This window comes from Elaeis guineensis, chromosome 12 (assembly GCF_000442705.2).
Source record: "Elaeis guineensis isolate ETL-2024a chromosome 12, EG11, whole genome shotgun sequence".
Classification (NCBI taxonomy): Eukaryota; Viridiplantae; Streptophyta; class Magnoliopsida; order Arecales; family Arecaceae; genus Elaeis; species Elaeis guineensis.
In genome coordinates this window covers 93,999,103-94,013,117 of record NC_026004.2, presented here as the reverse complement: position 1 = coordinate 94,013,117, position 14,015 = coordinate 93,999,103, and the positions used below count along the sequence as shown (strand labels likewise).

Below are 14,015 nucleotides of genomic sequence, written 5' to 3'. Positions count from 1 at the left end.
AAGATCAACCCCTTATATGCTATGAGTGCAAGAAGCCGGGGCATTTCAAATCCGAATGTCCACAATTGAAGAAAGGTCCCAAAAAGTTCAAAAAGAAGGCAATGATGGCCACATGGAGTGCGAGCGATGACTCAAGCTCCGATGAGGAGACCTCAACAGAACAAGCCAACCTGTGCCTTATGGCACACGATAATGAGGTAATTTCTGAAACCCCTAGTGAATTTACTTTTGAAGAATTGCATGAAGCCTTCAATGATTTAATTGATGAATTGAAGAAACTAGGAATGAAAAACAAAGAACTAAAATTGAAAAATCAGTCTTTAGTAAAACAAGCAGAAAATCTTTCAATTGAAAAATCTACTTTGCTTCAAGAGAACCAAAGCCTAAAGAATGATATTAATAAGCTGAAACCTATAGTAGATAAATTCACCTTAAGTTCAAACAAACTAAATATGATTCTTGAAAATCAAAAGGCCGTATATGATAAGGCCGGACTTGGCTATAACCCCTTAAAGAAATAAAAATTTCTGAAAAATATTTATGTAAATTATTCAAGTAACAAGCCTACCAATACTACTTATTTTAAATGTGGTAGAATAGGACATAAATCTTACACTTGTGCAAACATAACTGTAAAGAAAATATGGGTTCCAAAAGGAACCATCTTGACTAACCAAAAAGGACCCAAGAAAGCTTGGGTACCTAAAACAAAAACTTGATATTTGTTTGCAGGTGTGTCTAGCATCCCATGGAGAAAACAGGAAATGGTATCTGGACAGTGGATGCTCGAGACACATGACTGGTGATGAATCACAATTCATCACGCTTGATGCTAAGGATGGAGGGATGGTCACCTTTGGAGATAATGGCAAAGGAAAGATCATCGGGATAGGTAACATTGGTATCACTCCCTCCAAATATATTGAAAATATTTTGTTAGTTAAAGATTTAAAGCATAACTTACTTAGCATTAGTCAATTTTGTGATAAAGGGTATAAAGTAGTTTTTGAATCATCTGTTTGTATTGTGACTAGTCCTATTAATGATGGCATCAAATTTATAGGACATAGACATGGCAATGTTTATATGGTAGATCTAAATGATTTAGCCAAATTAGACATGCAATGCCTAGTATCCTTAAATGCTAAAGTTAATGAGACTAGTTGGCTTTGGCATCGTAGACTTGCTCACATTAGCATGCATTCTCTTTCAAAATTAATTAAGAAAGAATTAGTTCATGGCTTGCCTAAACTGAATTTTGAAAAAGATAGGATTTGTGATGCATGTCAACTAGGTAAGCAAACTAGAGTTTCATTTAAATCCAAAAACATTGTTTCAACTTCTAGACCATTAGAGCTTTTGCATATGGATTTATTTGGACCAACTAGAACCACAAGTCTAGGAGGAAAACGATATGGTTTTGTAATAATAGATGATTATTCACGTTTTACTTGGGTTTTGTTTTTGGCACACAAAGATGAAACTTTTCATATTTTCACTAAATTTCATCGAAAAGTCACTAATGAAAAAGGATTTTCAATTCAAAATATTAGAAGTGACCATGGAACTGAATTTGAAAATCAAGACTTTGAAAAATTTTGTGATGAGAATGGAATCGGCCATAACTTCTCTGCTCCTAGAACACCCCAACAAAATGGGGTAGTTGAAAGGAAAAATAGAACCTTAGAAGAAATGGCCCGTACCATGCTTTGTGAAAGCAACCTTCCAAGATATTTTTGGACGGAAGCTATTAACACAGCATGTTACATTTTAAATCGTGCTTTAATTAGACAATTTTTTAAGAAAACCCCCTATGAACTTTGGAAAGGAAGAAAACCAAATATTGTATATTTTCATGTTTTTGGTTGCCGATGTTTTGTATTAAATAATGGTAAGAAAAGACTTGGTAAATTTGATGCAAAATCAGATGAAGCAATCTTTCTGGGTTACTCCTCCACTAGTAAAGCTTTTAGAGTTTTTAATAAAAGAACCCTAATAGTTGAGGAGTCCATTCATGTTGTCTTTGATGAATCTAACGATCTTCCTTCGAGGAAGAATGAGGGTGTTGATGATGCAGATCCATTAATAGAAGGTATGAAGGAGATCACTCTGAAAGATTCAGCTACTCCAGAGGACAAGGGACAAGAAGACAAACAAGATGAGATAGGTGAGGAAATTCAAGAACAACCTCAAGGTACAAATGACCTACCCAAGGAATGGAGGTATGTTCACAACCACCCTAAGGAGTTAATTATTGGTGATCCTATGCATGGTGTAAAAACTCGCTCTTCACTTAGAGATGTGTTCAATCATTGTGCTTTTGTATCTCATTTTGAACCTAAAACTATTGAAAAAGCTGAAAAAGATCATAATTGGATTAATGCAATGCAAGAGGAACTTAATCAATTTGAAAGAAATAATGTTTGGACTTTGGTTTCAAGACCTAAAAACTGTTCAATAATTGGCACAAAATGGGTCTTTAGAAACAAATTAGATGAGCATGGTAATGTAATTAGAAATAAAGCAAGATTGGTTGCTAAAGGATATAATCAGGAAGAAGGGATTGATTTTGATGAAACCTTTGCACCAGTAGCTAGATTAGAAGCCATTAGACTTCTACTTGCATATGCTTGCTTTATGAAATTCAAATTGTTTCAAATGGATGTTAAAAGTGCATTTTTAAATGGATTTATTGCTGAAGAAGATTATGTAGAACAACCCCCTGGATTTGAAAATCATGCCCTTCCTAATCATGTTTTTAAATTAAATAAGGCTTTATATAGATTAAAACAAGCACCTAGAGCATGGTATGATAGACTAAGCAAATTTTTACTAAATAATGGTTTTTCAAGAGGTAATGTAGATACAACCCTCTTTATCAAAAGAAATCAAAATGATTTGTTAGTTATACAAATTTATGTTGATGACATAATTTTTGGGTCTACTAATGAATCCCTTTGTCAAGACTTTGCTAAGCTTATGCAGGGGGAGTTCGAGATGAGCATGATGGGAGAACTCACCTTCTTCCTCGGACTCCAGATCAAACAATCAAAAGAGGGAATCTCCATCACCCAAAGCAAGTACACCAAGGAACTACTCAAAAGATTTGGAATGGAGAACTCCAAACCCATTGGCACACCAATGAGTCCCTCATGTAAGCTTGACAAGGACGATGAAGGTAAATGTGTAGACTTAAAATACTATAGAGGTATGATTGGATCATTATTATATTTAACTGCAAGTAGGCCTGATATCATGTTTAGTGTTTGTTTATGTGCTAGATATCAATCTAATCCTAAAGAATCTCATTTGAATGCTGTTAAAAGAATCCTTAGATACTTAAATGGTACTCAAACTTTAGGGTTATGGTACTCTAAGGACTCACAAATAGATTTATTAGGATATTCTGATGCTGACTTTGCTGGATGTAAACTAGATAGAAAAAACACAAGTGAAACTTGTCAATTTCTTGGAGTTAACCTAATCTCATGGTTTAGCAAGAAACAAAATTCGGTAGCACTGTCTACGGCTGAGGCCGAATACATTGCAGCCGGAAGTTGTTGTGCTCAAATCTTGTGGATTAAGCAACAACTCGAAGACTTTAGAATTAAACTTAATGAAACACCAATAAGATGTGACAACACAAGTGCCATAAATCTATCTAAAAATCCTATTCAACACTCAAGATCCAAACATATTGAAATAAGACATCACTTCATAAGAGAACATGTTCAAAACAAAAATATAATTCTTGAATATGTTTGCACCGAAAATCAATTAGCTGATATCTTTACAAAGGCCCTTACTGAGGATAGATTCTGTGAAATTAGGAGAAATCTAAGAATTCTTGATCCATTTGCCTGAATTAATTTTCAAATTCCAATGATTTATGGTCAAAATTTCCTAAGAGCTCAATTTCCAACACCTTTCTTGGTCCCAAAAGCTCAAGTTTTTCATTCTAAAAACTCATCTTAGAGCTAAACTCCTTCTCCCCAAATTTCAAATTTTTTTGGAATTTATACATATTTTTCCTGATTTTCTGAACTTCATGAGTCGACCCCCATGAGTCGACTCAATGGCAAACTTGTAATTCCCAGCAACTTCCAACGGGCTGAAGGGTTTATATTTTGAATTACTGTTCGTGAGCCGACCCTCACGCTCATCTTCCTCCTTCTGAAATCCATTCTCCCTTCTCCCATTTGCTCCATTTCTAAGGCTTGAGCTAGTGGAACTCCTCCCGCCTCCTCTCCACCGCAAATCGCCACTCGGGGAAAGGTTCTTTTGTGACCTCTTCCCTTGTTCTTCACGGTTGGAGCGTGCCCTAGCACTCCACCGTCCCTCTCAAATCCACTCATTCTCTCCTCCAAAACCTCAAATCACTCACTTGTGATCCTTCCTCCACTCTCTCACTTGCTCCTCAAGTCTCCTCGCCTGGTATTGAAGAGGTTATGGCACCAAAAATGAAACTTCCCCAAAGGAGAAAGTCTGTCCGGGAACTTGAAGAAAGTGTCAGAAGAAAAAGGCAAGCGGCACAGTCCTCCTCTGCTCCCGTTCCAGCTTCAGTTCAAGGTCCTTCACAGTCTTCTCAAACCCCCAGTAAGAACCCTCTCTCAGATAGAAAAGTAGAAACCGGGAAAAACATTGACTTCCGGTTCTTTGAAAGTGAGGGATTTTCTTTAGCAAGTAAGATCAAAAATCAGGGATGGCGCTTTTACTGTTCACTCAAAGAAGTCACCTTTGTTGACCTTGTTAGGGAGTTTTATCAGAATCTTATTTATGGAAATGGGTCAGTAACTTCAACTGTGAAAGGGATTGATATCTGTCTGGATCCTGTCATTTTAGGGGAGATTTTACACTTACCTAGTGAAGGTTATGCATACATGGAACTCCCCGTGAAAGAAGAAGGTATAAGTGTTATACTTGGAGGAACCTACCAAGGGAATTTGAATAAACTAGAGGCCAAGATTTTACCTATAGAAATGAGAATCTTACATCAAATGGTCACAAAACTTTTCTTCCCTAGGAGTGGTAGGCACGATCTTCTGTCAGGCAGGGATATATGCATTATGTTTCACATTATCACACAGATCCCCCTAAACCTCCCGGCACTTATGATTGAGGCCATGAGAGAAACTCTGAACAGATCTAAGGCACATTTGCCTTATGGTATGGCCCTGACTAGAATTTTTAGGAGGTTTGGAGTTAGTTGTGAGGGGGAGGCTCCCACCAAACTGTCTCATGTTGATACCTTCAACCTACACACCTTGCATCGAATGGGGTTCACAAAAAGTGGTGGTGGTTGGATTAGGGGAGCTGAGGAAAGAACAGAAGAAAGAGCAGAAGAGAGAGCAGAAGAAAGAGCTGAGGATACAGCAGGAGTCAGAGCTGAAGAAGAAGAAGGTCCATCATCTCCTGTTCATGACTTCAGGGCAGCTTCACCAGATATACAGTTCTTTCCGGATCCAGAGGCTGGCCCTTCTGAGTTTACCAGGATACCCACACCTGTGCATCAGCCAGAGAGCAGAGCACCTCCGCCAGAGTTCACACTGTCCGATTATCAGATTGAGCGGATTGCAAAGCGTATGGTCTCTTTGATGTCGAGTCAGATGAGCAGTACTTCATTTGTACCAGGGGCTACTTCTACTGATCAGACTTTGACTCCCCACATCTCCACAGTATATCAGATGATGGCAGATCAGTCCATGAGGATTCAGCAGCTTGAGGACACTGTTCTGAGATTGACTGGCAGAGTTCTCGAGTTACAGGGGCAGGTCTTCGATTTGGCACATCCTCAGCCTCAGGAGTCTACGTTTGAGATCACTGATCTCACTGCAGAGGCCGACAGACTCAGAGGAGCTCTTGAGGGCGGTTATGAGTTACTGAGGAAGGAGATCAGAGGATCAAGTGAGCAAGCTACTACTCAGTTCACTGCACTTCTCCAGGCTGTTTCCAGGGCACTGACTGTACTTGATTCCATCAGACTTACCCTTTCTGTTCAGTCCCTAGCTTCTCAGCGTTCTCAGCCACCCAGTTTCTCCCGCTCGCCTGCTCGTACCAGTACTTCCACTCGTGCCAGAGGCAGACGGGGTCGAGGACGCATCTCAGATCCAGATCCATCTGCTCCTTATCACATTTCTGATGATTCTGATCATTGATCATTTCTAGATCCTAGGTCTTAGTGTTTAGTCCTCTCTAGGATCTGTATTTTTGGGGCCATGTATTGACATGAGCTAGTTGACTTTGTATGATACTTTTTATGTTACAATCTATGTACTGAAACAATCATAGCTTTACCTTTGGAATGATGATTATCTTACTTTGGTTATATATTCTCTTTTGTGAAATATTGTCTTCTCTTTATGGTATTATCATTTTATGATTGCTGTTAATAGTTGCTTCATTAAGGGGGAGCAAACCCTACAAGAGGAGAAATTAAAGAATGCTTCAGAAAAAGGACTTAACCTTGTTTGATGATGTCAAAAAGGGAGAGAAATTAAACACAAAGAAATCCATCAAAAGCAAACACTACAAATTATGAGAAATTAATACATTGACAATTTTAAGTACAAATGCTAAATATACTGCAAATAAGTACCTTTTAAAATTACTCATACTCTGATTTGCTGTAAACCATTGAATATGCTTTGATAGGCTTTCAAATTCCAAACCCACTCTGATATATTGAATACATTGCTCTAATACTTTGACAATTTTTTTTACTACTCCGATACATTACTCAATTTTACTCTGATACATTGAAAAACTGTTTTTATTACTCTGATACTTTGCAAAATTTTTCTCTGATACTTTGTAAAATTATTTTCCCTACACTGATACATTGCAGGATTTTCATTTCTCTTGCTCTGATACATCTTAAACTTAAATGATCTAATACTCTTTCCAAATCAACTATTAAATATGCTTTGGCACACATGACTAGTTTTGAGAATTGAGAAAAATTTTTTTTTTCTTGCTCTGATAATAAAATCAAATTTTCTGCTCTAATACCAAAACAATAATCCAATGAGCATATCTTCCAATCTTTAAGCAAATGGACAAACCATTTATGCATACAACCATTTGTATCACATGCCAAAAGAATCATACTCTTTTCAAGCATATGCACCTAAAATACAATCTGTTGAAATTCATGATTCAGAAAAATGCTTTTGTTCAAATATTTTGTCATCATCAAAAAGGGGGAGATTGTTGCTCCTAGATTGATTTTGATGACTACAAAACAGTTTGAAGGGATACAAATATTTTTTATTTGAAAAAGACCTTATGCTCTACAGGGGCAAAATCGTAATTTCATCAAAACTCTGATTTGATAGCATCATCGTGTAGAACAAATGATATGTAATCTATTGGTGAAAGTTTCATGGTTTTTGGACTTATATTTTTGGAGTTATGAAGGTTTGAAGTTCATGAGTCGACTCATGAGTCAACTCATGAAACTATGAGCTGATTGGCACGCAAAGATTAGCCATGGCACGCTGGTTTTCTGGCTTGGCACGACCTGTGAGTCGACTCATGAGTCGACCCACAAGGCATGAGTCGACTCATGAGTCGACTTCTGCTGTTTTGGGCCAAAAAAATCCAGAAACCAAATCTCTGGACTTTGCAACAGAGGTCGACTCATGAGTCGACCCCTGAGGCATGAGTCGACTCATGAGTCGACTCATATGACGGGATTTGCCTGTAATGGCTAGTTTTTGGCCAGATTTGGTTGCTTTTTAATGCTGCTTTTTGTGCTCTAACGGCTCTTTTTCTGCCTAGTTTGTTTTCCCTTGTCTCTTAAGGCTATAAAAGGTTTCAAAAGGTGGAAAACAAAAAGGAGAGAGATCCAAATATCCAAGAGGCATTCAAGTGATTTGAAAAGAGAAAATCAAGAGCATTCAAGAGGGCATTCAAGTGCATTCAAGAGAAGGTTTTTCAAGCCAACTACTCAACATCATACAAGAGCTCATTTAAAAGCCTTCAAGAAGCCATCAATCAAGCTCACCAACTCCTCAAGCATTTACTTCATCTCTCATCCACTTTGAGGAAATCCAAGAGGGGCTTCTTCATTTGAGTAAAGCGTATTTATTGTTATATTCGCTCACTTAAGGAGCTATTCTTGTACTTATTTGTGCTCTAAACTGATTTTATCTTGTGAGTAATTGTTTTTATTTTGGAGGGTTTCCAAAACAAGGAAAGGTTGATCCGAACCTGAAATCGGAGTGTATTGGGTCGGCTTGTACCCGAAAAATAAGTGGACTAGCTTGGGATAGCTAGTGTCGGAGTTTCCGACGGTTGTATTCGGGTTGAATACAACTATAGTGGATTAGAATTTCCAAGTAGGAGCTTGGAGAGTGGATGTAGGTGCAAGGTTGGCACCGAACCGCTATAAATCATTGTGTTTGTGGCATGCTTTATTGTTTCTCTTTAATTCTCCATTATATCCTTGCATTCTTGTTTTAAGTAATTAATCTCAAACTAAAGTCTCTCTCCTCATTCATCAAGCTTTTGATATATAATTTTTACAAGTAATTAGTTAAGCCTAAAATTTTTAAAACCCAATTCACCCCCCCTCTTGGGTTGCATAGCTGGGCAACAACCGTCTTCAGTCAGACCATGCTGATTCTCTCACCTATCCTGTGTCAAATATTGGATTGACAAACTCTAATGGTTTTGAATTACCAATTTCAGGAAGATGGTCTATAATAAATTTTAATATTTTATTACCAATCTTTAGAAAGTAGTTCACATCTTCGTTCTTAATTTTAGAAAGATAGTTCACAAATCCATTCACAGACCTTTGTTTGTTGAGAATTTCTCCTATTTGTTCTTCTATAATGCTCATAAATTGAGTTTTTAGGTTAGAAGTTAAGTTCGATGTAATGGGTACTGGAAAGATGTCATTTGATTCTAAACATGTATTCTCAAGTGTGACTGAGGATGATTTCAATTCTGGAGGGGATGGTAATTCTAAAGTGGAAGAACTGGCTTCTAAGGCTGAAGAAAATGGGACTCTTGATGGATATATCTTGGGTAACTCATCCGCTCTCTTCTCAGTATCAATTTCGGACTCAGATTCTTCTATTGGGTTAGCTTCAGTTCTAATCTCTTCTTTCAAATTTTTATTTGGACTAGCATCAGTGCTAGCTTCTCTCACCTGATCCTGGTATGGGTCCTTAAGAATCCTATCACTTTGAAATTCAGTAATTGCTTTGGTATTTTCAAATTGAGGATTCTTAGATGGGATATTGGATTGATGACTAGGTCTAGGTGGTTGATGAGTGGATGGGTTATTCTTAGGATTTGGTACTGGTTAGCTTGAGAGTTGACCTGATTCTCTCCTCATAGTAGACTCAGTTAATTATCCTATTTGTACTTCTATCCTGGTGAGGGATCGCTGTTGGGTCATGATCAATTGTTGTAGTTGGTTTAAATCTATCGTCGGCTAGATTGATCTGTTGAGGAGGTGGGTATAACGGGTGATTGTAATAGGATGGCTGGATAGGCTGACTAGGTTGACCACTATTATAGACATAATTTTGATATTGGAGCCCATTCTGAAAGTTCTACACAGAAAAAATTTGGGTATGAGCCTGAGTCTATTGGGGTCTCTAAGAAAAATTAAGGTGGTTCCTCCAGCCTGAATTATATGTGGTAGAGAATGAATCATTGACAGGTTTGGAGTAACCTTGGGCAGCTTAAACTTGTTCTTGAATGAAAGGTGAAAACTGTGCAGCTGTTGGACATTCACTCACATAATGGACCGGGCTAGCATAGATAGAATAAATCTCCTGATAATTAGGTGATGGTATGTATTGTGCAGGAGATTGTTGACCTAATGCTAGGAACTGATCAAATTTCTGGACAAGAAGGTCGACTTTATCTAATATTTAGGCTATTAGGTTCAGATCGATCTTAGGACTCGAGTTTGTTTGCTTGATCTCAAAAATTCCTGTCCACTTTTGGTGAGGGATTGATCTTTCGTAGGAGGATAATGAAGCATGATTGATTGAATTTTTACTCAAAGTTTCAAATAAAGTGTAGGCTTCATCCTCACTTTTACTCATAAATGCACCCCCACAAGATGCATCTACCATCTTTCTATATTGATCACCTAAACCCTCAAAAAAGCTTGAACAATTTGCCACTTAGATAGACCATGGTGTGGCCATTTTCTAAGAAGTTCTTTAAGTCTCTCCCATGATTCATAAATTTATTCTCCTGGAAGCTGAGCAAATCCAGTGATAGCTCACCTCATGGTGTTGGTTCGACCTATGGGATAGAATTTCTTAAGAAACTCGTGCTGCATTTCAGCCCAAGTTTGGATTGATCTCCCTATTGTGCCAAGCCAGTACTTGGCTTTGTCTTTAAGTGAGAAGGGAAATAAGGTCAATCTAAGTGCATCATCAGTAAAATTTTAAATTTTCATCGTGGAATAAATTTCTAGGAACTCATCCAGATGCTTGTAAGGATCTTCATTAATATTCTCATAGAAAGATGAAAGCATCTGGATTGTCGTCGACTTGATCTCATAGTGGCTTGCAAGGATATCAGGTAAGTGGATACAAGTCGATGGATTATAGGTGAAAGAAATAAAATATTCCTTCATCTGTCTAGGTGGTTCTCTAGGATCTCCAACCATCTAATTTTCAGGTTTAATATGAATCAACCGTTCAATCTCAGGATTGGGTTCAACTAGGTCAGGATAGAGAGATCTTCTACCTTGCATATACCAGTGCAAACCCTAATGTATGATTCAAGTTTTATTTTTGTTTGATTTTTTTTTTAAGAGAAAAAGGAGAGAGAAGAAAGAAAGAGCCCTAGACCTAGATGCGTAAGGTGAGAAGAATTAGTTATGGTTTAGTGTTAATTACAATCAAGTTAGCAAACAATTAAACCTAGACACCTATGGATTTCTTAGACCTAACAGTTCGATGTAGAGTGGCTTAGTCTAGATACAAATTAGATTTGTTCTCACTTCTTTCAACTAGCCAGGTAAGAGGTGGGATCGTGGGGGTCCCCCCGTTGCTTGCCTTAGACACCAATTGAATTGGTCAGGTAAGCTAACGGAACCAATTAAATAACCACAAATCCACTTAGGCTGAGCTTTTATAATCTCTAGCCTTAGACACTAGTTTCAGGAGTGAGTCCGAACTTACTTTGTACTTGACTTGACTAGAATACTCAGAACTGAACTCGATTAATACTAAGGGCCAATGTCTACTTGATTTTAGTTAGGCTAGGATTAATGTGGGATGCTGGTTGGTTGTTTTTGGACCAAGGGAGGGTGATGAAATTCTCACCTTATCTTGTTATGGGTGTTGTCCTTAAATTGATTTGAGATGAATATGCACAATAAATTTCAAACAAGGGGTTCTATGCAACTAAATTAGATGCATGAAACTAATAAAATTTGAAAGCTTATCTTGTCTCTAGCGATCACCAAAAATAAATCTACAATGATGAATGCTCCTAAAAGTTAAGTTTCTATTCTTTTCATGCAATTTTTATTAGGTTTATATGAATGAATTTTAGGTTAATTAAAAAAATAGTAATTAATACTAAAAAAAAGTAGTTAAGGCTAGGGTTAGGATTGATCTCACCAACTTGGAAGCTTTCTATCTCCCTTTATTCTTTTTTAAATTTTTGAATTTTTTTCTACAAAAAGATAAAAAAAGTTAGTAAGCAATAGTCACAAAAAAATCAAAGAAATCAAATATTAAAATTGGTGCCTTCTCCGGCAACGGTGCCAAAAATTGATACGATCACGATGCTGTTGTTAGGACACTGTGATTATCAATCAAATTCTGACTTCAATAAAAATTAAAAACATATAGAAAGTAGTGAGTCGGGTCGAATCTACAGAGAAGGCAGGATTTTGATTTGAAATCTTTGATTTTATAAAAAAAAATAAAATTTTAGAGAAAGTAATTTAAGTCAAAAAATAAAAATTAAAAGTGTGAAAAAATAAATCGGATACTAAGATCTACTAACTAGATCCTAGCATCTACTTACAATAAAAATAAATAATAAAAATTTAAAAAGTATAAAATAAATTGGTACTAAGATCTACTAACTAGATCCTAGCATCTACATGCAAAAAAATAAAAGACAAAAATTTAAAGTACAAAAAAATAAATTTTATATTAATTAAAATTAAAATTCAAGTACAAAAAGTTTAAAAAGAATAATAAAATAAAAATAAAACTATAACAAAGATCTAAAGTTGATTAGTCCAGCCTCGTCGGGAAGATGGTTGATGACCTCTCCATCTTCCATCGTACTCCGTAGAGCGAACCAATTTTTCTCCTTCTTTTCTCTAGGTCTCTAAAGGTATATAATATTTTTTTTATTTTTTTTATACTTTCTACTCAATTTTTCTGCTTCCAAAGCTTATTCCCGGATCTCTTATTTATTGATGAATTTTTTATAATTTTTTGATAGGAAAAAGAGTCCTAAAACCCTTAAAAATCATATTAATCCTCTTAGGAATATTCCTGATCGTCGAATGGAGCTTGAACCATCCAGATTTGCCCAAAATCCATAGTTTTAATCCTTATCAAAGTCAGATCGAACCACAGCCATTCGATCATTCTTGGGATTGGTTCTAGACCATCGGATCGTGCTAATAATCTCTTATTCTCAGTTGGGAGCATCCTCAATCGTTGGATCTCATGATGGATTCATTTTCGACCGTCCGATCGAGCAAAAAAATTCTCTTATAAACCGACAACGAACAGCAGTCATTGGATCGATCTTCAGATTAAATCTCAGTCATTGGATGGCGCAAAATAGCTTCCACTACCCGTAGACCGCATCTGTGGATCACATAGCATTTTTGGTGGATCGCTCCTTGGCTCTGTGGACCGAGCGGCCGGTCCACCGTACATCGAAGGCTAGTTTCTTTGTTTTGTAGAAAATTTTAGCTCCATTTTCGTTCTGATTTTTATCTAAAAAATTTAAAAAAATATGCATTAAATTTTTTAAAAATTTATTTTCATTTTGATGCTTAAATTGCTCAATTAAATTAACATCTATTTTTTATAAATATATCTAATTTTATTTTTTTTAAATCACTTATTTTTTAAGAAAATTTAATAAATTTATGAAATTAAAATTTTTAAGAAGATGTTAGCACCATAAATTATAAAAAATACCTTCAATAAATGTACAAATATACCACTTATCAATAGCTAACTACTATTCAAGCTATTTACATGTACAATCTATCTAGTTCACTTGTAGGTTGCATAAGTTTGTATTATAGATATACAAGTTTATATTCAGGTTTGTGTTATAGATATAGATTACATAGGTTTATGCTCAGGTTATGTGCCGAGCTAATATGTCAGTTGCTCTTCATGCCAAAGTTGGTGGTCTGATTATCCAATTTTTATTTTGATTATCTAGTTTTGATGTTTGATTATCTAGTTTTATTTTTTGGTTATATGAACCCAGTTCACCTGAAGATTCAGTTTTCAGATTTTCATCTCTGATTGCATAGTAGCTGACTATTATTCAAGCTATTTACATGTACAATCTATATGTAGGTTCAATAATCTACTACAATCCATCGATAGAAGTGAATAAAATATAAAAATATCAATAAACCATATGCAATTTGGTTACATTTGGATGAAAATCTAAAAATTTGTAGTCTCAATAAAGTAATTGTATATACACTGTATTTTTTTCATAAGTATGTGAGTCTTAATAGAACATATGAATATCAACAGAACATAACCATACAAGCTTCAAAAATCAAAAAGATCACAAAAATATGGATTCTTGATATATTGAAATCCTTCTTTGTTTGGACAACTGTTGAGCTGCATCCAGAAGAGAGTAAATCTGAAACAAATAAGAAACAATCAATTAGTTTCATAAAAAGCTAACTTTTTTAACTTTATCTTTTCCATATATATGAGTGTTAACAAGAATATAATCATACAAGCTTCAAAAATTAAAAAGACAGCAAAAATATGGATTTTTGATATATTGAAACTCTTCTTTAT

General features: G+C 35.9%; 1 non-coding gene across 1 annotated transcript; it reads left to right on the top strand.

Moving 5' to 3' along the window:
* The first annotated feature begins 10,154 nt into the window (after positions 1 to 10,154).
* Positions 10,155 to 10,263, top strand: LOC140853021 (small nucleolar RNA R71). The gene has a single exon (XR_012136099.1). It is a non-coding gene; the product is annotated as a small nucleolar RNA R71 (small nucleolar RNA).
* The last annotated feature ends 3,752 nt before the right edge of the window (positions 10,264 to 14,015 follow it).